This window comes from Podarcis pityusensis (genome assembly GCF_964106645.2).
Source record: "Podarcis pityusensis genome assembly, chromosome: 3".
NCBI lineage: Eukaryota > Metazoa > Chordata > Lepidosauria > Squamata > Lacertidae > Podarcis > Podarcis pityusensis.
In genome coordinates, this window is record NC_138026.1 from 258,045 (window position 1) to 281,114 (window position 23,070).

General features: G+C 44.3%; 1 protein-coding gene across 1 annotated transcript in view; it reads left to right on the plus strand.

Annotated features, from left to right (window-relative positions):
* The window catches only part of COL4A2 (collagen type IV alpha 2 chain), a 191,437-nt gene that overhangs the window by 5,671 nt on the left and 162,696 nt on the right, over positions 1-23,070 (plus strand). The window lies entirely within an intron of this gene.

A 23,070-nucleotide genomic window follows, 5' to 3' on the forward strand; every position in this document is an offset into this window, starting at 1 on the left:
GACAGTGGAATTTGCTGCCAAGGAGTGTGGTGGAGTCTCCTTCTTTGGAGGTCTTTAAGCAGAGGCTTGACAACCATATGTCAGGAGTGCTCTGATGGTGTTTCCTGCTTGGCAGGGGGTTGGACTCGATGGCCCTTGTGGTCTCTTCCAACTCTATGATTCTATGATTGCTGTTTTACCCTTAGACTTGGGCAGATCATTGATAAAATCCACCGCCACCACCTCCCATGGCTTTCCTGGTGTGGGCAAAGGTTCCAGCAAACCTGCTGGTGCCACCCTTTCCCCTTTGGCCCTTTGGCCAGTGTCACACCCTCTCACATATTCCCTTACATCCTCCCTCACTTTGGGCCACCAAAATTCCCTGGTAACCAGTAGCATGGTTTTGTGTTGTCCAAAATGTCCCGCCGTGCAGCTGTCGTGAAGTTGCTTGAGGATCCTGTTCCTGAGGGCTTCATCTGGGACATACAAAGCCCCCCTATAGTACAGAAGCCCTCCTTTCACCTCGAAACCACCCTTGGCACCCCCCTTTTGCCTTAAATCCCCCATCTTTTGCCTTGCAAAGTCATCTTCTCTGAGCAGCCTCATCAGTTCGTCATCTTTCACCAACGCTGCTCCACAAGTCCACTGGGTCTCAGGGAACATTAATCTGGCGACCGGCGGCCCTTCCTCTCCCACGTACTGCGGTTTGCGAGACAGCGCATCTGCCCTCGCATTCTGCTCCCCTGGCACGTATTCAATCTTAAAGTTAAAGCCAGCAAAAAACTCCGCCCAGCGTATCTGCCTCTGGCACAGCACCCACGCCGTACGCCAGTACTCCAAGTTCTTGTGGTCCGTGCACATCAAAACTTGGTACCTCGCCCCGATCAGGAAATGTCGCCATTGCTTGAACACAGCGACGATCACAAGCAATTCCTTATCGTAAATAGTGTAGTTCTGCTCCGGCTTTTTCAGCTTCCGAGAGAAAAAACACATGGCCGCCACTCCCCTTCTCCATCTGGTTGTAGCAACACTGCCCCTATCGCCCGATCCAAGGCATCTGTCTCAACTCGCAGCGGTCGCTCGGGGTTGACGTGCAGCAGCTGCTCCTCCGATGCAAAGACTCTATTAAGCTCCTCAAACCCCCTTTGTGCCTCCTCAGTCCAGAAAAACTTTTTCTTAGCACTAAGACAGTCCGTTATGGGCGCCGTCAGTTTTGTGAAGTTCTTGATGAACTTCCTGTAGAAGTTGCTGAAACCCAGGAAACGTTGAACGTATTTCCGGATCTTGGGGCTCTCCCATTCAACCACAGCCTTCACCTTCTCCGGATCCATTGCCACGCCCTTGTCCGACAACCTGTAACCCAGGAACTCCACCACTTTCGCGTGGAAACGACACTTCTCCATCTTCACCCACAAGCGATGCTCCTTGAGTCTGCTCAGGACTTGACGCACATCCTTTACATGCTGTTCCTTGTTGTCTGAGTACACCAGCACGTCGTCCAAGAAGCAGACGCAGTTACGGTACAGCAACGGCCCTAGCACGTGATGCATGAAGGCTTGGAAACAGTGGCTTCCCAACTGCAATCCGAAAGGATGAGAAGCTGCTGATTAACGACATAGGCTCTCTGTACTTGTCTCTCTCCCCCCTCGGCTCTTCGGCAGCTTCCAATTCCCTGACATAACCAGATACCTTGTTGGGGAGTCTCCTAACGTTGAGTGTATGGAGTTGGATTCAAGAAGGAACAGGGATCCTAGGGGACTTTCATATTCACATGAAAGCCATCTTTTTTTGCTACAGCTCAAAATTTCATGGTCTTTCTCAAATTATATCTAGCCTTACACAGTAGAATTCTTGGTTTGTTCATCTGCTCACAACAGAGGAAGATAATGTGGAGTTTATATAACTTCTTTGTCATGGGGCAGATATTACCTGCTGGGTAATGGACTCAAAGACTCTGAAACTCTCCTGGGATTAAGGGCCATTTGGAATGGTCCATCTTTGAAGACTGATGGGCCATGATGGCTTTCTGACAATGGGGAGTTTTTCCTGTTTGCTTGGTTAATGGTCCTGTTGAGGGAGGCCTGATTAACTCTCAAATGGAGAAATGGCTGGACAGTGGATGTAATTGTTCCTAGGCACTGTCTCTTCTGATTAGAACCTGGTGATGCCCTGCCCTGTGGAAACGGGAGGTTTTGCCAACTGATGAAGTAACAACCCCAGCCATCCTTCGCAGGTCTGAAGCTTTATTAGGTGGGATTAGCAAACCTCATGGACACATAAATCAAAGGCATGAGGAGGGGGAGGAAAAGTGAAGGAAGAGCTCTGGCATTATATTAGAAAGTGCAGATATGTGGTGAGTTCTCTCTTAGCCCTGAAGTGGAATGCATACCAGGGGATTTGAAACTGCTGGCTGAATACCAGAAACCAATGTGGGAACCATTGTTCTGTCTCAATGCCTTCTTCTCCTTCCACTTTTCCTTCCCAAGCCTTCTTTCCACTAAGCTAAACTACCAGATTTTAGAGCTTGAAAAGGTGCCATGGCTTTAAAAGCCAAATTGGATTAGACAAATCCATGGGGAATAAGGCCATCCATGGCTATACAGAGCATGCCACATTCTTCCAGATCCTAGTTGCTGGTGTGTCAAAAGGGGCAGGAGCTGCTGTCCCAGGATGAGGAACAGAATGCTGGACTCTCTAGAATATTGACCTAATCCGTTAGAACACTTATTTCCATCTATAGTGCCTCATTCTGCTGGACCTGTGGCTTTCATCCCTCCTTAATGGAGAATTACTCTCAGCTTCACAGGACATGTGGAATTATTTATCTGCATTGGTAATACACGTGTGTGGGAAACAAAAACATGCACACATTTTGTACTAGAACAGTTTCTTACAAGGACCCTGAGAGAGAACTTTCCGTAAGTGTCTGAAATGTAGTGCCCCGGGAGGCCAAGGTTCTTTTCCTTGCAGGAAGTTCACTTACTCCCTGTTAAAGTGTGATCTACTTGAAAAATCATAAACATTGAAAAACTGTTTCCATCTGAGAGTTTCAAAACTTACAAAGAGAAAATACACCCCACAGTTAGCTCCTCACTTTCCAGTCTTGTAACCTTTGGTTCCTCAGTTCAGTATTCTTCATGTTTCATGCCTCTTAGCTATTGGAAGTTCAACAAATTTAATTTTGGACAGAATTATAAGGAGCAACATAGCATCCCACAAATTGTTTCTATGGTGGTGGTGTGTGGCAGGCTTTGGAGCGGTTGTGTTTCATATGGCTACATTGCTGTGCCCTGGCTTAAGTGGCCACAAACTCACCCCCTTATAGAGGAAGTAGCATGGTGGTAATTAGTCGTAAGTACTTAAAAGTCTGCATCTCCCTGAACAAAGGCACAAAAAAGAAATAAAGGAAATCCATTCACATGTGTATTGAGTTAATGAACATCCTCCCGAGTGCAGCTTACTCTGAGCTATAAAATAAGAAGTGGGTAGATTGGAATGTGTAACTCCCCTTCAGAATCGGGACGTTGGGGGTTTCAGAGCATGGGAAACCTGCAGCTCTTCCTTGGGCCATCAGCCAATACTGTCTGCTGGATACAGCCCAAACATTTTCCTAGAACTATGTTTAGAAATCTTAACAGACTTGTGTGTTTTAAAAGTAAAGTAGCAAAATAACTTCCTCCACAGAACCAAACACTTGGGAATGAAATAGGTTCTACTGCTCCAAAATGGTCTCCTTTATATTCAAGTATAATTGCAGGTCCAGTCAGTAATATCTGTGGAAGTATGTGTTCATATAATCATAGAAATGTAGGGTTGGAAGAGACCCTAAGGGTGATTTAGTCCAACCCCCTGCAATGCAGGAGTCTCAGCTAAAACATCAATGGCAGATTGTCATCCAATCTTCTTCAAAACCTGCGAGGAACAAGAGGCCACCACCTTCTCAAGGGAGTCCATTCCACTGTCAAACAGCACTTGCTGTCAGAAATTTCCTCCTGATGTTTAGTCAGAATCTCCTTTCTTATAAATTGATTCCATTGGTTCAGGTTCTACCTTCCAGAGCAGGAGAAAACAACCTTGCTCCATCTTCCATGTGACAGCCCTTCAGATATTTGAAGATGGCTATCATATCTCCTCAGCCTCCTCTTCTCCAGGCTACACATACCCAACTTCCTCAACTGTTCCTCTTAAGGCTAAGTTACCAGACCCATGAATTATTTTGGTTGCCCTCTGCACACTTTCCAGCTTGACAATATCCTTCTTAAATTGCGGTACCCAGAATTGGACACAGTATTCCAGGTGTGGTCTGACCAAGGTAGAATACAGTGGTATTATGAGTTCTCTTTATCTGGACACTTATTCTTCTTCTTTGGCGATCACTCATAGCTGAGTAAGATTGTCTTCCATAAACACGGTTTTAACAATGAGTCCGTAAGTTACTGTGGAGGCCAATTCTGAATCCACACGTCCTTCCACAGTGGGGACGTTGGTTTCCGGGTGGGAGTTGGTCACGGTGAGGATTTGCCAAGCGTGCCTTCCTCTTAGCACATTTCTCCCTTTTGTCCTGAGTTCGAGTGTCTTCAAAGCCCATGACGCCTTTGGTAAAGGCTGTTCTCCAATTGGAGTTCTCACAGGCCAGTGTTTCCCAATTATTGGTGTTTAAACTACATTTTTTAAAGATTTGCCTTGAGAAAGTCTTTAAACCTCTTTTGTTGACCACCAGCATTACACTTTCCATTTTTAAGTTCGGAATAGAGTAGTTGCTTTGGAAGACGATAATCAGGCATCCACACAACATGACCAGTCCAACGAAGTTGATGTTGAAGGATCATTGATTCCACACGGGTGATCTTTGCTTCTTCCAGTACACTGGCATTAGTTCGCCTGTCTTCCCAAGTGATGTTTAAAAATTTTCGGAGACACCGTTGATGTAATCTTTCGAGGAGTTGGAGATGGCGTTTATAAGTGGTCCATGTTTCACAAGCATACAGTAAGGTTGGTAGTAAGCAAGTATTTTGGTTTTCCTGTGAATGTCCTGGTCCTCAAACACTCTATCCCAGAATCATAGAATCATAGAGTTGGAAGAGACCACAAGGGCCATCAAGTCCAACCCCCTGCCAAGCAGGAAACACCATCAGAGCACTCCTGACATATGGTTGTCAAGCCTCTGCTTAAAGACCTCCAAAGAAGGAGACTCCACCACACTCCTTGGCAGCAAATTCCACTGTCAAACAGCTCTTACTGTCAGGAAGTTCTTCCTAATGTTTAGGTGGAATCTTCTTTCTTGTAGTTTGGATCCATTGCTCCGTGTCCGCTTCTCTGGAGCAGCAGAAAACAACCTTTCTCCCTCCTCTATGTGACATCCTTTTATATATTTGAACATGGCTATCATATCACCCCTTAACCTCCTCTTCTCCAGGCTAAACATGCCCAGCTCCCTTAGCCGTTCCTCATAAGGCATCGTTTCCAGGCCTTTGACCATTTTGGTTGCCCTCCTCTGGACACGTTCCAGTTTGTCAGTGTCCTTCTTGAATTGTGGTGCCCAGAACTGGACACAGTACTCCAGGTGAGGTCTGACCAGAGCAGAATACAGTGGCACTATTACTTCCCTTGATCTAGATGCTATACTCCTATTGATGCAGCCCAGAATTGCATTGGCTTTTTTAGCTGCCGCGTCACACTGTTGGCTCATGTCAAGTTTGTGGTCAACCAAGACTCCTAGATCCTTGAGCCCTGTTTTGAACACTGTTGTTGTGGTTCTTGTTGTTGCTGCTGCTATTATTAATTAATTAAATTTATATACCGCCCTATACCCATAGGGATTCATATATTTATAAAGATGCTGAATAAAGATGTTGAATAAGACCGGGCCCAAGACAGAACCCTGTGGCACCCCACTAGTCACTCTTCTCCAGGATGAAGAGGAACCATTGATGAGCACCCTTTGGGTTCGGTCAGTCAGCCAGTTACAAATCCACTGAGTGGTAGCATAGTCAAGACCGCTACATCTACATACAAGGTAGGCTACATCCACTGGGTTCCCTTCATCTACCAGGCTTGTAATTCTGTCAAAAAACGAGATCAGGTTAGTCTGACATGACTTATTTTTCAGAAATCCATGCTGACTATTGGTGATCACAGCATTCCTTTCTAGGTGCTCACAGACTGTTTGCTTAATGATCTGCTCCAGAATCTTCCCTGGTATTGATGTCAGACTGACTGGGCGGTAATTATTTGGGTCCTCTCTTTTCCCCTTTTTGAAAATAGGGACAACATTTGCCCTCCTCCAGTCTGCCGGGACTTCGCCTGTTCTCCAGGAATTCTCAAAGATGACTGCCAGTGGTTCTGAGATCACATCTGCCAGTTCTTTTAATACTCTTGGATGCAGTTCATCTGGCACTGGAGACTTGAATACATCTAAACTAGCCAAGTATTCTTGTACTATCTCCTTAGTTATTCTGGGCTGTGTTTCCTTTGCTGAATCATTTGCTCCAAATTCTTCAGGTCGGGCATTGTTTTCTTTATCGGAGAAGACTGAGGCAAAGAAGGCATTGAGGAGTTCAGCCCTTTCTGTGTCCCCCGTTTGCATTTCACCATCTTCTCCTCTGAGTGACCCCACTGTTTCTTTGTTCTTCCTTTTGCTACGAACATACCCATAAAAGCCTTTTTTGTTGCTTTTAACCTCTCTAGCAAGCCTGAGTTCATTCTGTGCTTTAGCTTTTCTGACTTTGTGTCTACACGTGCTGGCTATTTGTTTGAATTCCTCTTTGGTGGTTTCCCCCCTTTTCCATTTTTTGTACACATCCTTTTTAAATCTTAACTCAGTTAAAAGTTCTTTAGATAGCCACCCTGGCTTCTTTAGGCACCTTCCATGTTTCTGTCTCATTGGTATTGCCTGACGTTGTGCTTTTACTATCTCCCTCTTAACAAACTCCCAGCCATCATGAACTCCCTTTCCTTTTAGTATTACTGTCCATGGGATCTCACCCAGCACTTCCCTAAGTTTTATGAAGTCGGCTTTCTTAAAGTCAAGAAATTGAGTCCTAGTATGCTTGGGTGCTCCTTTCCGCTGTATAGTAAACTTCAGAAGAGCATGATCACTCGCGCCTAATGATCCTTCCACTTCTACCCCACTAACCAGGTCATCAACATTGGTTAGGACCAGATCTAAAATGGCTGTTCCTCTTGTTGCTTCTCCCACTTTCTGGACAATGACGTTGTCTGCAAGGCCAGTGAGGAATCTGTTTGACCTTATGCTCTTGGCTGAGTTTGACATCCAACAAATATCCGGGTAATTGAAGTCCCCCATTACTACTATCTCCCTTCCTTTTGCATGCTTGGCCATCTGTTCCAGGAAGGCATCATCTATGTCCTCCGTTTGGCTTGGGGATCTATAGTAAACTCCCACAATGAGGTCACTGTTATTCTTCTCTCCCTTAATTTTGACCCAAATGCTCTCACTTTGGCTTTGAGGTTCTAAATCTTGGATCTCTTCACAGGTATACACATCCCTGACATATAACGCCACTCCTCCTCCTTTCTTGTCTGGTCTGTTTCTCTGAAATAGATTGTATCCCCCCATTATTACATTCCAATCGTGGGACTTATCCCACCAGGTTTCAGTGATGCCTATTATGTCATATTTAGTGTGCTGTACCAAGAGCTCAAGTTCATCTTGTTTATTTCCCATGCTTTGCGCAGACATTGAAGTCCATTAATCATTCCCCCGTGTCTCTTATTTAAGGATTTTTTCCTCCCACCACTAGGTCTGCGTGCTGTTTGCTCCATTTGGTCTATGACATTTGGATGATCATCTTCATCAATTGATAGACTCCTACCTTCAGGAGCACTGTCTCCCTCCCCCACATTAGTCAGTTTAAAGCCCTCCTGATGAGGTTTCTGAGATTTTCGGCAAAAACATTTCTCCCAACCGTTGTGAGGTGCAGCCCATCGCTTGCCAGAAGTCCATCTTCAAGAAACTGCAGTCCGTGATCTAAGAATCCAAACCGTTCCTGTTTACACCATTTGCGAAGCCAGCTGTTCACTTCCACTATTTTCCCCTCTCTCCCTGGGCCACGTTGTTCAACTGGGAGGACAGATGAGATGACAATTTGTGCATTTAATTGCTTCAATTTCCTGCCCAGAACCTCGTAGTCTCTTTTGATCTTCTGGAGGCTATTGCTTGCAGTGTCATTGGTTCCCACATGAACCAAGAGGAAGGGATATTTGTCAGTGGGTTTTATGATTCCTTGCAGTCATTCAGTTACATCTTGGATCTTAGCCCCGGGGAGACAGCACACTTCCCGAGACATCTTGTCAGGCCCACAGATCACTGCTTCTGTTCCCCTCAGTAGGGAATCCCCTATCACCACTACACGCCTCCTCTTAGGTTTGGTCGGGGTTCTTCCGTGAGCTGTCCGTTCCAAGGTCGCCTGCACATTCCCTGAGGACTGACTTTGCTGCTCGTCTTCATATACCTGATCGACTGTAATGAGGGAGAGATCCTCAAATGGAGTCTGCTCTTTGTCTTCCATGCTAGGGGAGAGGACCTCAAAGCGATTGTGTATTTCTAAACAATCAGAGCGAACCCTGGGCCTCCTACTTCTTTGAGTCACGTTTCTCCATATATCTGGCTCCTGAGTTGGTGAACTAGCCTCCTTCTCAGGGGAGTCCCCTGTCTCCTCCTTGGTGGAGACAGTGTGCTCTGTTGCTTCCAAGAAGAGCTCCAGCTCTCTAATTCTTTGGAGCGTAGCTACACGTTCCTCCAGTTGCTGGACTTTGTCTTCTAAGAGGGCAATCAACATGCAATTGCTGCAGGTAAAGCTGCCTGCAACCTTTGGCAAGATGGCAAACATTGCGCAGGAACCGCAGGTGACTGCAGCTGTTCCCTCCCCCTCCATCTTGAGAACATGTCGTTGGGGGTGGCTACAGCGGTCCTCCATCATAAAAAGCGTGAAGACAGGACAAATAACTCCCCCCCCCAAATAGATCTATTCAACTTGATTTTTTTCTTTGCATTCTATTTGTACATCATTCTCTTCTTTAAACCTTACTTTAGCCTTGCCTAGATTCATCTTCAGCCCTGCCTTTTTTGTTTCTTCATTTAGTTCTTCCAGTGTTTCTTGCATTCTTGTTGACTTTGGGCTATTATGACTATATCATCTGCATATTGTAGATGATTTAGCAATCTTCCATTGAGATTGATTTCTTTTTTTCTGACAATTCCAGGCTCTTTAATCCATCTTTCAAGGTGAGTGTAAGCAGCTTAGGTGATAAGTTCTGTATAGTAAAAAAACTTAATTAAAAAAAAAGTGGATCAGTTTGGTCATCAAAGCAATTTCCCACAGCTTCTGTAACCACTCTTTTAATGTAGGGGTGTTTTCCTCTTTTGATAATTCCATTTTAAAAAGAGGTAGGAACAAATCAGTGCAAGATGTGAGTCTGGAAGTATGTAGTGTAAATGGGGAATACTTGATCTTGTACCTAAGCCACAGGATGGGATGTGAGGTATCAATGAGAGATGGAGAAAATGCTCAAGAGATCCAAGTATTGGATTTTTTTTGCCACTTGTCTTATTAGAAATTGGTCTTTTCATTTCTTTCTTCCTTATCGTTTGTTGTCGCACCTTGGAGCGACTCATCTACTTGCTAATATTGCTGTCTTTCCAGCACCAGCCAAAAGTTTTAATTGCAGAGTCATGTGAGCAGCATCTTGTATAGATGGTTTTAATTGTATTATTCAGCTGCTTTTTATTGGTTTTGCTCCTTCTCTAAGCTTTTACTATTTTGTTATTTTATCTTACTGAATTTTACTTTTAATTGTTTGCTGCCTTCGGAGCTTATGCTGAAGGGTAGCTAATAAAACTGCTAAATAAATACATACATTAAAATCATTAATAATTATTCACTATCTCATTGCATTGAATTCATACCTCTCATTTGTAATCAGCAGCCTTAGTTTTGCTTGAGTGGACCTTGGACTCTGTGAGTTCAGATCACAACCCTGTTTCAGATCCTATGCACTAGGTTTTATTGGGAAAGAGAGTCCATTGCTCTCCCAGTAGTCTTCATTTACAGTCTGCATATTACTTTCTGCAGCTATCATCAGTGCTGGTGATGCTGCCATACTTCAGGGAAGTCTTCCACAATCTACAGAATTTTCGTAGCTATGTTTATTCATTATTAAAACATTTTAAACCTATCTTTTCATCCAAGCAGGACCGTCAAAGTGGCTAACAATCAATCGGTTATGAAATACTGTTAGTTCTCTTTACAGATAAAACACTAATTAGCACAATTTAGCAGCTGCAAAACCAAGCAAGACCATATGATAATAATAGTAATAGCGACGGCAATAGTAACAACAACAACAACAATTTATTATTTATACCTTGCCCATCTGGCTGGGTTTCTCCATGCACTCTGGGTTGCTCCCAGCAGAATATTAATAATGATAATAGAAAAGTGATAAAACATCAAACATTAAAAACTTCCATAGATAGGGCTGCCTTCAGATGTCTTCTAAAAGCCAGATAGTTGTTTATTTCCTTGACATCTGATGGGAGGGTGTTCCACAGGGCGGGCGCCACTACTGAGGATGCTCTCTAACTGGTTCCCTGTAACTTCGCTTCTTGCAGGGAGGGAACCAGTAAAAGACCCTCGGTGCTGGACCTCAGTGTCTGAGATGAACGTGTCAGCATCGCCCTTGAGCCAGTGCCACCAACTGGACTCATCCACTCAGCCCCGACTGGGCTAGGCGAGCTGGGTAGCACTTCCAGAGACCACCTTCTGCGCAGGAACAGGTCAAAGTGCTGTGGACTCACAGCTTAGAGTTGTGAGCACCGGATTCACTTCCACAAGAAGACAGTCGTCGCACAGCAGAGTATAGCAGAGTCTAGCAGAGTATATAAACAACTCGGAGAGCAGCTCTGTAGAATATCTTCTTTATTCTATCTACAACTATTATACAACTATATATAGAGCTAAATAGGTCTAAGCATAAATGAATGCTGCACTGCACTGAGTGTCTGCAGCTGCTCTTAGCAGCAACCTTATCTCTACACACGATCTCTAACACTCAGTCTCTCTCTCTCCGACACTGACTGACTTGGTGCTGGAGCAGAATAAGTAGAGAGCAGAACACGCCTCCGCCTCTCTGGAGAATCAGCAGACTCCTCAGGAGATTCTTGGATATGGGAGGGGTGAAATCTCCTCAGAACGATGGTGGTGGAGATGCTCCTTCAGGTATACTGGGCTGTTTAGGGCTTTAAAGGTCAGCACCAACACTTTGAATTGTGCTTGGAAATGTACTGGGAGCCAATGTACCACAGCATCACAGTGTGGTACGCTGGTTTGACATCAACTGATAGGAAGTGCCAGCAGAGGGTGGTGAATATAGCACAAGATATTATGGGCTGTCCCGTGAATCCGCTGGATGAAATAGCGGAAGAATGTTACCTCAGGAGAGTGAGGAAAATTCTCAGGGATGATTCACACCCTGGCCAGCACTTTCTTGATCTCCTGCTCTCGGGCAGAAGATACAGAAACATGGTTAGTAGCACCAACAGGGTAAAGAACAGCTTCTATCCGTGGGCTGTTAGGCTGCTGAATTAAAAGATAACAACAGGGCAGTTGACTTTTGGGTTTGGTGTGCGTCAGTAAACGAGGGGAATTAAGACTAAGAGAGCTGAGAGGGGGGTGCTTGTGTAATCTCACTGTATTGTACAAGTTGTACAAGTGACAATAAAGTATTTCAATTTCAATGTGGGTCTTTCAGTAACGGTGTTACATGGTCTTGGTGGCCACTCCCAGTCACCAGCCTAGTTTCTGCATTCTGGATTATTTGCATTTTCCAGGTCACCTTCAAAAGTAGCCCCATGTAGAGCAGCACATTGCAGTAATCCAAGTGGGAGATAACTACAGCATGCACCACTCTGGTGAGACAGTGTGCAGCAGGGAGGTTCTCTCTCTTTTTTTTTTAAATGATATCTATTGAGAATTTTAAAGTTACAAAGAAAAAAGAAGGAAAAAACAAGAGAAAGAGAAAAAGAAAGAAAAAGGTAGATAGATAAAAATAACAATTAAACAATACAAATCAATAAAAACCACAGTCAAAAAGAAAAAACAAAACACACAATACATCAAAATCAAAAAGCAAAAATAAACAAAAAAATTAAAAACAAATCCAATATTCCCAAATCCTTAACTTTCATTAACTTATTTCATCGACCTCTTCACACCTCCCTTTTTTGTATTCTAGTTGTTAATTATCTCAGCAAATCCTTTCCATCTTTCACAATATTCTGTCATTAAATTACCTTAATCTATTTTAACCTTATCTTATCCATAAAAAACCTTAAAACTTAAAACTTAAATCTTATTTATACCAAATTCTTTTAACCATAACATATTCATACATAATTCTTTTTAACATTTCTGCTAAAGCCAAATAATTTCATTCCAACATTTTTCTAATACTCATTAATTTTACGATACTTTTCTAAATAAATTTTTAAAACTTTCTTCCAATCTTCATCCATCGTCTCTTCTTCCTGGTCTCGGGTTTTGTCAGTCCTTTCTATCCCATCCATCTGGTCCATCAACTTGGTGACCTTGTATCCGAGGCTCTTAAGTCTTTTCCATGTCCCTTCCGCAGGTCTTCTTCATGTTTATACCTGTACTTTACTTTGTCTTCTGCTGATCTTATTCTTAATTTCCTTTCACTCGGGGAGACTCCAACTTGACAATATCTTTGTCCCTTCTCGACAAGTCAGCCCCTTTTCCATAGTCAATTTAAAGGCATGTTTCAAAGTCCCTCCAAAGTTAAGGGCCCCCACAACTCCGAACTCCCCCCGGCCCAAAGCCAGACTCGAAAGGTCAAAACATCCCTGCATAGGGGGATCCATTCAACCCCCCATCTCCAAGCCAAATCCCCTCCATCTCTCCAAATCTGACTTTTTCCAGGTTCATTCGTCAAATCCAACAACTCATGTTCCTGCTGGGCCGCAGCTCTCTCCATTTCTGTTACTTGAGGTTCAGCAACATCCTCCTCCTTTATCTGATCTGTCAAAGCACATTCCTGGGTTAATTCCTGAGTGGGTTCTATATAGGTACCCACTGCCTGTCCAAAATTTCCAATCGCAACAGTCATCAAATCCATCTTCTCATGTAACTGTTCCAATAAAGCACTTGTCTTGCAAAAAGCAAACACCAAAGCCTCCTCTAAGCACATTCTTGTTCAAGGTCAAAGTCTGGTCCCACGATCTTTAATCTCTACAGCTGCAAAGCTCCCCAGTTCGACTCTAATAACAGTTTCACAAGCTCCCTCTAGGGGAAACAATTTCTATTTGTATCCATCTTTTTTTTTTTTTTTAAAGCAGATCTAGCAACAAAGTTTTCCTTTTTCGGATATTTTGTTCCTTTTAAATGCGAAAGGGAACAATGGAATCAATATGTTTCTCTTCTTATGACTATCTGTCAAAAACGCTTGTCCATAGTCAATGAACTTCCCCAAAACGTCTGTCCTGACACCCCGCTCCCAGGTTCAAGACGGTGGAAATTTACCTTTCTTTACTCTCTCTTCTGCAGGTTTAAACAGTCTAAAGAAGGTTCCCCCCTCTTCTCCTGCTTCCAAGGGGGGTTCAGTAATTTTAAATGATGAAAATTTAATCCTTTACAAACGACTTTCCAGACTCTAGCTTACGATGTCTTTGCTTCAAACTGTTTACAAAAGTGGAAGGCGGACTTCCTGTTTAGACCTTCCCGCTCCGGTGCCAAATTACGAAGTTTAGTAATCCAATTTTCTGTTCTACTCACGGGTACTTGTTTAGAGTCCAGTTGTCCACAGGAAAAAAGTCAGCGCTCTCCGACAACAGCAATGCGGCTTCACTCCGTGAAAAGAGCAGTCGATTCGAAGCACCGCGCCGCTCACCCCACGTCACTCCGGATCCCCGTAGCCGGGTTTCCCCGCGAGTAGGGGAGGCGCTAAAGGTGCCAGCCGAATCCCAGGTCCACAGGCTTCTCCCGCCTGTGGTTTTTGATGGGTCTCCACCTCGCTGTGGCGGTCCAGACCCTAATTTTCACGGAGCGGGTTCCTCCAGATCAGAGGAAGCCCGCCATTGCCGGTGGCGCTAACCCGGAAGTCCGCCTGCGGCAGGGAGGTTCTCAGCCTGCGTACCAGATAGAGCTGGTAGACAGCTGACCTGGACACAGAATTAACCTGTGACTCTGTGGACAGCTGTGAGTCCAAAATGACTCCCAGGCTGCACACCTGGTCCTTCAGGGGCACAGTTACCCCATTCAGGACCAGGGAGTCCTCCACACCAGCCCGCCCCCTGTCCCCCCAAAACAGTACTTCTGTCTTGTCAGGATTCAACCTCAATCCATTAGCCACCATCCATCCTCCAACTGCCTCCAGACACTCACACAGGACCTTCACCACCTTCACTGGTTCTGATTTAAAAGAGAGGTAGAGCTGGGTATCATCCGCATACTGATGAACACCCAGCCCAAACCCCCTGTTGATCTCTCCCAGCGGCTGCATGTAGATGTTGAAAAGCATGGGGGAGAGGACAGAACCCTGAGGCACCCCACAAGTGAGAGCCCAGGGGTCTGAACACTCATCCCCCACCACCACTTTCTGGACACGGCCCACGAAGAAGGAGCGGAACCACTGTTTAACAGTGCTCCCAGCTCCCAGCCCCTCTAGATGGTCCAGAAGGATGTTATGGTCAATGGTATCAAACGCCGCTGAGAGATCCAGCAGAACTAGGAAACAGCTCTCACCTTTGTCCCTAGCCTGCCAGAGATCATCAACCAGCACGACCAAGGCAGTTTCAGGCCTGAATCCTGATTGGAAGGGATCCAAATGGTCCGCATCCTCCAGGCGTGCTTGGAGTTGTTCAGCAACCACCCGCTCAATCACCTTACCTAAGAATGGTAAATTTGAGACTGGGCGATAGTTGGCCAAATTGGTTGGGTCTAAAGATGTTTTTTTAAGAAGCGGTTTAATGACCGCCTCTTTCAGTGGGTGTGGGAAGGCTCCCTCACAGAGAGAAGCATTCACCACCCCGCAGAGCCCATAGCCCAGCCCTTCCCGGCTCGCTTTTATAAGCCAGGATGGGCAAGGAACAAGGAGACAGGCGGTCAGTTTCACTTGTCCAAGCAGCCTGTCCACATCCTCAGAGGTAACAGATTGAAATTGAGCCTATGTAACTTGACTAGACAGGACTCTAGGACTCTTCCCCCCCCCCCCGGCCCTTCTCCCACCTTGGAGTCTTTGTTGTTTAGTCGTTTAGTCGTGTCCGACTCTTCGTGACCCCATGGACTAGAGCACGCCAGGCACTCCTGTCTTCCACTGCCTCCCGCAGTTTGGTCAGACTCATATTTGTAGCTTCGAGAACACTTTCCAACCATCTCGTCCTCTGTCGTCCCCTTCTTCTTGTGCCCTCCATCTTTCCCAACACCAGGGTCTTTTCCAGGGAGTCTTCTCTTCTCATGAGGGGGCCAAAGTATTGGAGCCTCAGCTTCACGATCTGTCCTTCCAGTGAGCACTCAGGGCTGATTTCCTTAAGAATGGATGCGTTTGATCTTCTTGCAGTCCATGGGACTCTCAAGAGTCTCCTCCAGCACCATAATTCAAAAGCATCAATTCTTCAGCGATCAGCCTTCTTTATGGTCCAGCTCTCACTTCCATACATCATACATTACTACTGGGAAACCTTGGAGTCTACCTCTTTACAAATCCGAGCGACTTTATCTGCAAAAAAAACTTTGCAAAATCATTGCAGGAGATCTTGCAGGCCTTACCAAGCCCCGATGGCGAAGATGATTCCATTAGATTGCAAGCCACCTGCTGCTGTTTTCTGCAGAAGTGAAAGAGGCGGTGAAGAAAGTCCTCTTCGCCGTCGCTATTGCCACTTGGTAGGCTCGATGTTGAGCTCTAACCAGTGTCCTGTCTGATTCAGAATGAGTTTTCCCGCCACCAGTGCTCTAGCCATCTCAGCAGTTGTTTCATCGCCCTCAGCTCTGAGGCAAACCACAGGGCTGTCCAGGCTCCATGCAATCGGAGAGGATGCTTTGGAGCTAGACAGTTGATAGCCCTGGTAAGGCCAATAGGGAATCAGCTGAAAGGCCATCAACATGGGAAACCATTTGGATCTATTAAGTGGGGGGGGGGGCCGGACCATCCAAATTGGTCCCACCTCTCTGCAGAGGGGAAGGCTCGCGGAGAAGTCCAGTTGCACCAGGAAGTGATCTGGCCATGGCACTTCTTTTGTTTTGCTTTTACTTACTGTCAGTTCACACACATCCATAGAGGTAAACACCAGGTCTAAGGCATGCCTGTGACTATGAGTTAGGCCAAACGTATTCAGGGACAGCCCCATGGAGGCTATGCTTTCCACAAAGTCCCGAGCTACCCCTTGTAAGGTTGTGTTGGCATGGATGTTAAAGTCCCCTAGGACAACCAAACTAGGTGTTTCTAGCAGAACATCCTCCACGACCTGAAGCAGCTCAGGCAGGGAATCCTTGGTGCAGCAGGGAGGTCAGTACACCAAAAGGAATCCTGTACTGCCCCTATTGCCCAGCTTTCAGAACATGCCGTCAGAAAACTGGTCTTCCCAACAGGATGCCTGGTGCAAGCTAATGACCCCCCACACACACCCATATGATCTGGGTTGCTGTGCGTAAGAGAAACCTGGTGGACCAGCAGCGGCAAGAACAGGCCCATCTGCTTCATCCAACCAAGTCTCTCTTACACATGCCAGGTCAAGTCCTCCATCCACGATCAAGTCATGGATGACAGCCGTCATGTGAGTCATTGACCTGGCATTGCACAGCAGCTCCTTAAGTTCCTGTGGGTCTCCCTTGTTGATTCCAGTATCCTTCAAGTCAGGATCAGACCTGGAGTCAGGGATAGTCTTCAAACAACAACTAAACCTGCCTCATTGGTAATGACATGGTCTGGTCTTAGCGTAGCTCCTTCTCCTGCCTGTGATCACTGAGATCGGGTGTCCCAGAGAATCCCACTCCCCACCCCGTGGAAATTGACGCAGCCATTCTGTTGGCTGGGGCCCACTCCCAGGCAGTCCTGACCCTTTCCCCTTCAGAACAGAACACAAACCATACATCAAACTAATAAAACAGTAGAAACAACCCCCCCAATAATAATAATAATTTGCAATCATACTAAAATTAAACCAATCCCCAGCCCCAACCAAACGTCCATCCCACCCCCCAACAAAAATAAACAAACAAAAATTCAAAATACTACAGATTAAAAACAATTTAGAAGACCTAGAAACATTTAAATAATTACTTAATAACATTAACACAGAGGGGCTGGCCCTTGCCCTTGTCTCACCCCCAAAGGGCCACCCCAAGGGACGACCCCCTTTGGTGTCTCCCCGCTGGGAGCAGCCCCGCCCCTTTAGGCAGGCAGGCTTTATAATGCTGCTCCAGCAGCTGGACCACACCCTCTGGGGCAGCAGCTGTTCCCATTTTGCCTGCCTGCCCAGGGACCTGCGCAAATAATATGTACAGAAGAAACACAAAGAATTTTAGGCAAAGCTACTAATTTTAAGGTGGTGTTCAAAACTGTATGTCAAACTTACATAGAAGACAAAAGGTCAAAACTAGTTTTAAAAATTCATCAAGAAATTATCATCATACATTGGTCAACCACCAGAAGTTATTTTTTTCTATTGTGCATTTTATTGGGAACATCAAAATGCTGATACACAAAAGAGCTATAAAAACAGCTGGGGACCTAGTGTCACAGCACAGTTATTTGTTTTCCCTAACAGAACTCAGTCATCCGTTTGACTGACCCTGGCTAGAAACAGCTGGGAAACAGATTCTTTTGGAGAATTCCATGTCTATCACACAGCGAGAAGTTTAAAAATGTTCTGTTCATGTTATGTTATGTTCCATCTTCAATGACCTAGAGATGAGCAGTGGGTGCTTTCATATAAATATAGGAAAACCTTGCTTTAATATGTGAAAACATGAAATGATTAATGCTAAATTAATTTAGTTTTAGATTAGTTTTTTAATTTAGTTAATGCTAAATTAAAGCTTATTCAAGATAAATTATTCTAATTCTTCATTTATACAGTATTCTGTCTTTTGCCTGAAATGGGACTCAAGGTGGCTTACAGATAAAACAAGCAGCTAAAAACATGGGGAAAAAGTTATTAAACAGTGATATAATTAAAACTATCTATGTAAATGAGCTATTAAAATAGGTTGCGCTTTGCAAATAGAATCTTCAGTGTTGCACCCATAATCTTTTGCAAGTTTAAGATTTATTTATTTCTTAACATTTATTTACCATTTGATTGTTTTTAAAACCAACCAACCAACCTCAAATACAACTAAGTTAGTCCTATAGCCATTAGGCTGATTAAATTCTTGCTATCCATTTGAAAAATCAAAAACAGAAAAATTCCCTAAAAAGAACAAAAATGCTGACAGAGAAATGCCAAAAATAAAATGAAAAACTGCCAAAAAGCTTTTCAAAAAGAACAAAAATGAAACTTTGCCTTGCCACTTGAGGAATGAGGTTATTACCCCTCTACTACTGTCCATACCAGGTCACCCAACCATTGCTATTGTGTCTTTTCACAATTGCTATTGTGTCTTTTTTTACCTCTTCAGTACATTTTATTTTCTTGCCTAGGAAGCTTCTCCCTGGTTTCGGAGGGGGCTGGGGGATTCTATCTTTTGCACTTTGATACTCAAGCCTCAAAAGCTGAAAAACTCCGTAAAACATTTATCGCTGGAATCACCACAAAACCTTCCACTTTCTATGATTTAATTCCCTCTGGGCTCATAACCTTATGTGAGGAATTAAATATATGAATCCCTGTGGGTATAGGGCGGTATATAAATTTAATTAATTAATAATAGCAGCAGCAGCAACAACAAGAACCACAACAACAGTGTTCAAAACAGGGTTCAAGGATCTAGGAGTCTTGGTTGACCACAAACTTGACATGAGCCAACAGTGTGACGCAGCAGCTAAAAAAGCCAATGCAATTCTGGGCCTCATCAATAGGAGTATAGCATCTAGATCAAGGGAAGTAATAGTGCCACTGTATTCTGCTCTGGTCAGACCTCACCTGGAGTACTGTGTCCAGTTCTGGGCACCACAGTTCAAGAAGGACACTGACAAACTGGAACATGTCCAGAGGAGGGCAACCAAAATGGTCAAAGGCCTGGAAACGATGCCTTATGAGGAACGGCTAAGGGAGCTGGGCATGTTTAGCCTGGAGAAGAGGAGGTTAAGGGGTGATATGATAGCCATGTTCCAATAGATAAAAGGATGTCACATAGAGGAGGGAGAAAAGTTGTTTTCTGCTGCTCCAGAGAAGCAGACACGGAGCAATGGATCCAAACTACAAGAAAGAAGATTCCACCTAAACATTAGGAAGAACTTCCTGACAGTAAGAGCTGTTCGACAGTGGAATTTGCTGCCAAGGAGTGTGGTGGAGTCTCCTTCTTTGGAGGTTTTTAAGCAGAGGCTTGACAACCATATGTCAGGAGTGCTCTGATGGTGTTTCCTGCTTGGCAGGGGGTTGGACTCGATGGCCCTTGTGGTCTCTTCCAACTCTATGATTCTATGATTCTATGATTCTATGAAAACTCCCATTGTTCTGGGCACATTTTGCAACAGGGATTTTCATCAGTGCAAGCAGTTTCTGAGTTGTGCGCCCAGTACTGCACCTAAGATTTTAGATTAAAACTGCAACTCTCTCTTAAAAAAAAAATTTAAATTAATTTTCCATTAAGAACATCTGATTAATAACAAATCAGATGAAATCATAATCCAATTCAAGAAAAAACAAAACGAAAACAAATTACAATCCAAATTATTAATTATTAAATTTCAAACAGACTTCCCATATTCTGGATCTCTGAAGAATCATCTCACATAGTTATATTTCTGCCTTCCTGTGATTCTCATAACTTCCACATTCCGATCTTAAACTCTCAAAGTCTCCAGTCCCTGGCTAATCAATTCTCGATCATGTTGAACAGTCATGTATCCTTTAATCCGACGAGCACAGCTTAGTTTGTGTATGTGTGTATTTCCCTTGTCTGTTGCCAGCGCAGCATTTCGTGGCTTACTGTTATCTTGCAGTCCGGGCTGCTGTCCAAGTCTACTGTTTGAAGTTCTATGACGCAGTAAATTCCTGATTTGTCAGGTTATTATGCATACTGTTTGCAAATATATGTAGCAATTGAAATGGAATATATTCCACAGATGTAAATCATTTGGTGATTGATCAGCTTTTCCGGGGACCACACACTCTTCCTCTGGGCCCTAGAGGGGAGCTGCTAGACACTCATTTCACCTTCTCTCCACTGGCGGAGGAATGGGCTTGCGGAGGCAGCGGGCCGCCCACGGCACCACTATTCTGGCAGGGTGCCATCGCAGCAGACCCCCCCCCCCCGGAATGCAGGAAGCAGGGAGAGCAGTCTCTCTCTAAGCAGCTAGGATGATGTCTAAAAGAAATACCACCGCCCCCGCCCCCATTCATATGCTCCCCTCTCACGCGCTCATCTGTCGTGGGGTCCCGGGGAGGGGAGCGTATGAATGGGGCGGTGGCAGCGGCAGTATTTCTTTTCGCCATCATCCTGGCCGGTTAGAGAGAGACTGCTCTCCCTGCCTCCTGCTCCTTCCCCTTTCGGATGAGAAACAGAGAGAGAAAGGCACAGGCTCAACGTGCTGGCCATCATTTCCCTTTTCCCCTACAACATGCGCTTAAAAACAACAGCCGCCAAACCTAGAAGCACTTTGCACAAGGCGTTCTGCTGGGGTCTCCTGGTTTGTTTCATTAATAAAACAAAGCGCTCACTTTAAGAAACTGAGTATCCATCCATCCGTAGTCCTGGATAATCCTTGGGATGGGAAGGTATTTCTTGCCATTGAGAATTGCCGCCAGCCACCACTGCCTTCTCTGTCTGCTCCTCAAGGTGACAACCGGCCAGCACCGTATTTTTCGCTCTATAGGACGCACCGGACCATAGGACGCACCGGACCATAGGAGGGAGAGAACAGGGGGAAAAAAATTCTCCCCCTCTCTGCTCAGCGCCCCTTCAGCGAAGCGGCAGGAGAAAAGGAGCCCCTTCCATTTCTCCTCCCGCTTCCCTGAAGGGGCGCTGCGCAGAGAGGGAAAACTGTGCAGCACCTCTCCAGGGAAGTGAAGCCTGGAGAGCAAGAGGGATCGCTGCGCTCCGAAGGCTTGCGGATAGCCGCCTGAAGCCCCTGGAGCACAGCGGGAGTTCGCACCATTATAAGAGAACAAGGGAGTTTCATGGTGAGTTCCGACACCTCTTTTTCTAGAAAAATAGCACTGGTTTTAGCAAACAAAATGGAGTCCTAAATTGAGTCCTAAAAGGATATAGAGAGATCGGAAATTCCCTTTCATGTACAGCAACTTAAAACACAGCTTGAAACACAGCAGGGGGGAATGACAGCTACTTTCTGAGTCACTAATGTGTACATGCCCTAAGTCTAAAAGCATATCTACATAATTATAATAATATAAATAATCCAAAATAAGATCATGTGGCTGTTTAAAAAGAATTACTTTCTTGATATTCTAAATTTCAGTGAGAAATGCTCACATTTTTTTGTAATATTTGCACCATGTTTGCAAACAAGCAACAGTATTTTTGGTGCACTACAATGTAGGTCTTCAAATATTTCTGTTTGTTCCCAGAACAGACATTTCCTGAATCTGTTAAGCAGTTCGGCTTGGAACGTAATGAGAGAGGATGTGAACCAACAAGATGATATTGTTTGAGTCTGCTAAAGGAAGTTGACTATTTGGATGTTTATAATCTCAGTATGTTAGCTTGTACTTTGATAAGAACGTTTTGTTTGCAAAGTAAACCGCAAGACCCACTGCAGTTCTGAGACAATGTTTATGCAGCTTTTGAAGTAAAGTACTGCAGAAAATTTCTGCATCATCCAAAAACAGTATCTGAGCTGTACAGTATGATGTATGTATGTACATATGTGTACATAATAAGAGCAAATGAATTGTAAATTATATGTGAAAACTGAAAACTCCATAGAATAGCCAAAATGTGCAGGTGGGTGAACTACAATAGTCAGATGCAAAGTAGTTTATAAATAGACCTGTCTCAAAGCACCATGTAGGGAAGAGTGTCCAGACTTCCTAGTTTCCTGTTGTGTGAAGCTAATGATGTAATTCGTCTTAGGACCTTTCTGAGTTAAGCAGATGGGACAATCATAGATATGTAAGCAAAGAGCAGTTAAATATAGACATTGTACACCTCTGTATGTATTGTATTATTGATACTGGCTTATGTTTTGTTTTGACAAAATTAGATTGAAAAAAACCTTAAAATCTTTGCAACTGGCTTTAAGAGAATTGCCTGTAGTTTGCTGAGAACCCTAGTATACTAGGTAAGAAATAATACATTGGAACAACAGGTTTATGTGAACCTGGAAGAGGAAGGATGTATTGTCCTTTGCTTTGCAATGCATAGTTTCAAAGTTTGCATTCCAACAAAAAACTTTTGATGAATAAGATGAGCTCCCATTTTTCACTAAGAAAAGCATTCAGGCGTCACTTGCAGTTTCACATTCTTTGAGTTGTTTGTACATAAATGGTAAGCTCTGTTCCCATCTGCAGAAATATTGTTCTGTTTAATCTTGCTCTTCTTTCCAAGCACACATGTAGCTCATACCAGTGTATCCAGCAGGGATACAGTGTACATAACTTTACTGCTTGTAAGGCTGATTAAATTTTCAGTGATGTCTTTTCTTTTAGAATATTTAACCACTTCTCATTCAGCAACAGAGGCTGCTGCAGCTTCCAGTTGTCTTCTCTCTTTTTTGTTGGCAAACACACACACACACACACACACACACACACACACTTTAAAACATTTTTGTTTCAATGTCATTTTTAATTTACTATGCATCCAAGTAGTAAATGGTATTCAATTTAAGATTGGTTAATGAGTCCCCAATCATTAATAATCACTTAAAATGTTCTTCTAGGGAAGTAATAGTCCCACTCTATTCTGCCTTGGTCAGGCCACACCTGGAATGCTA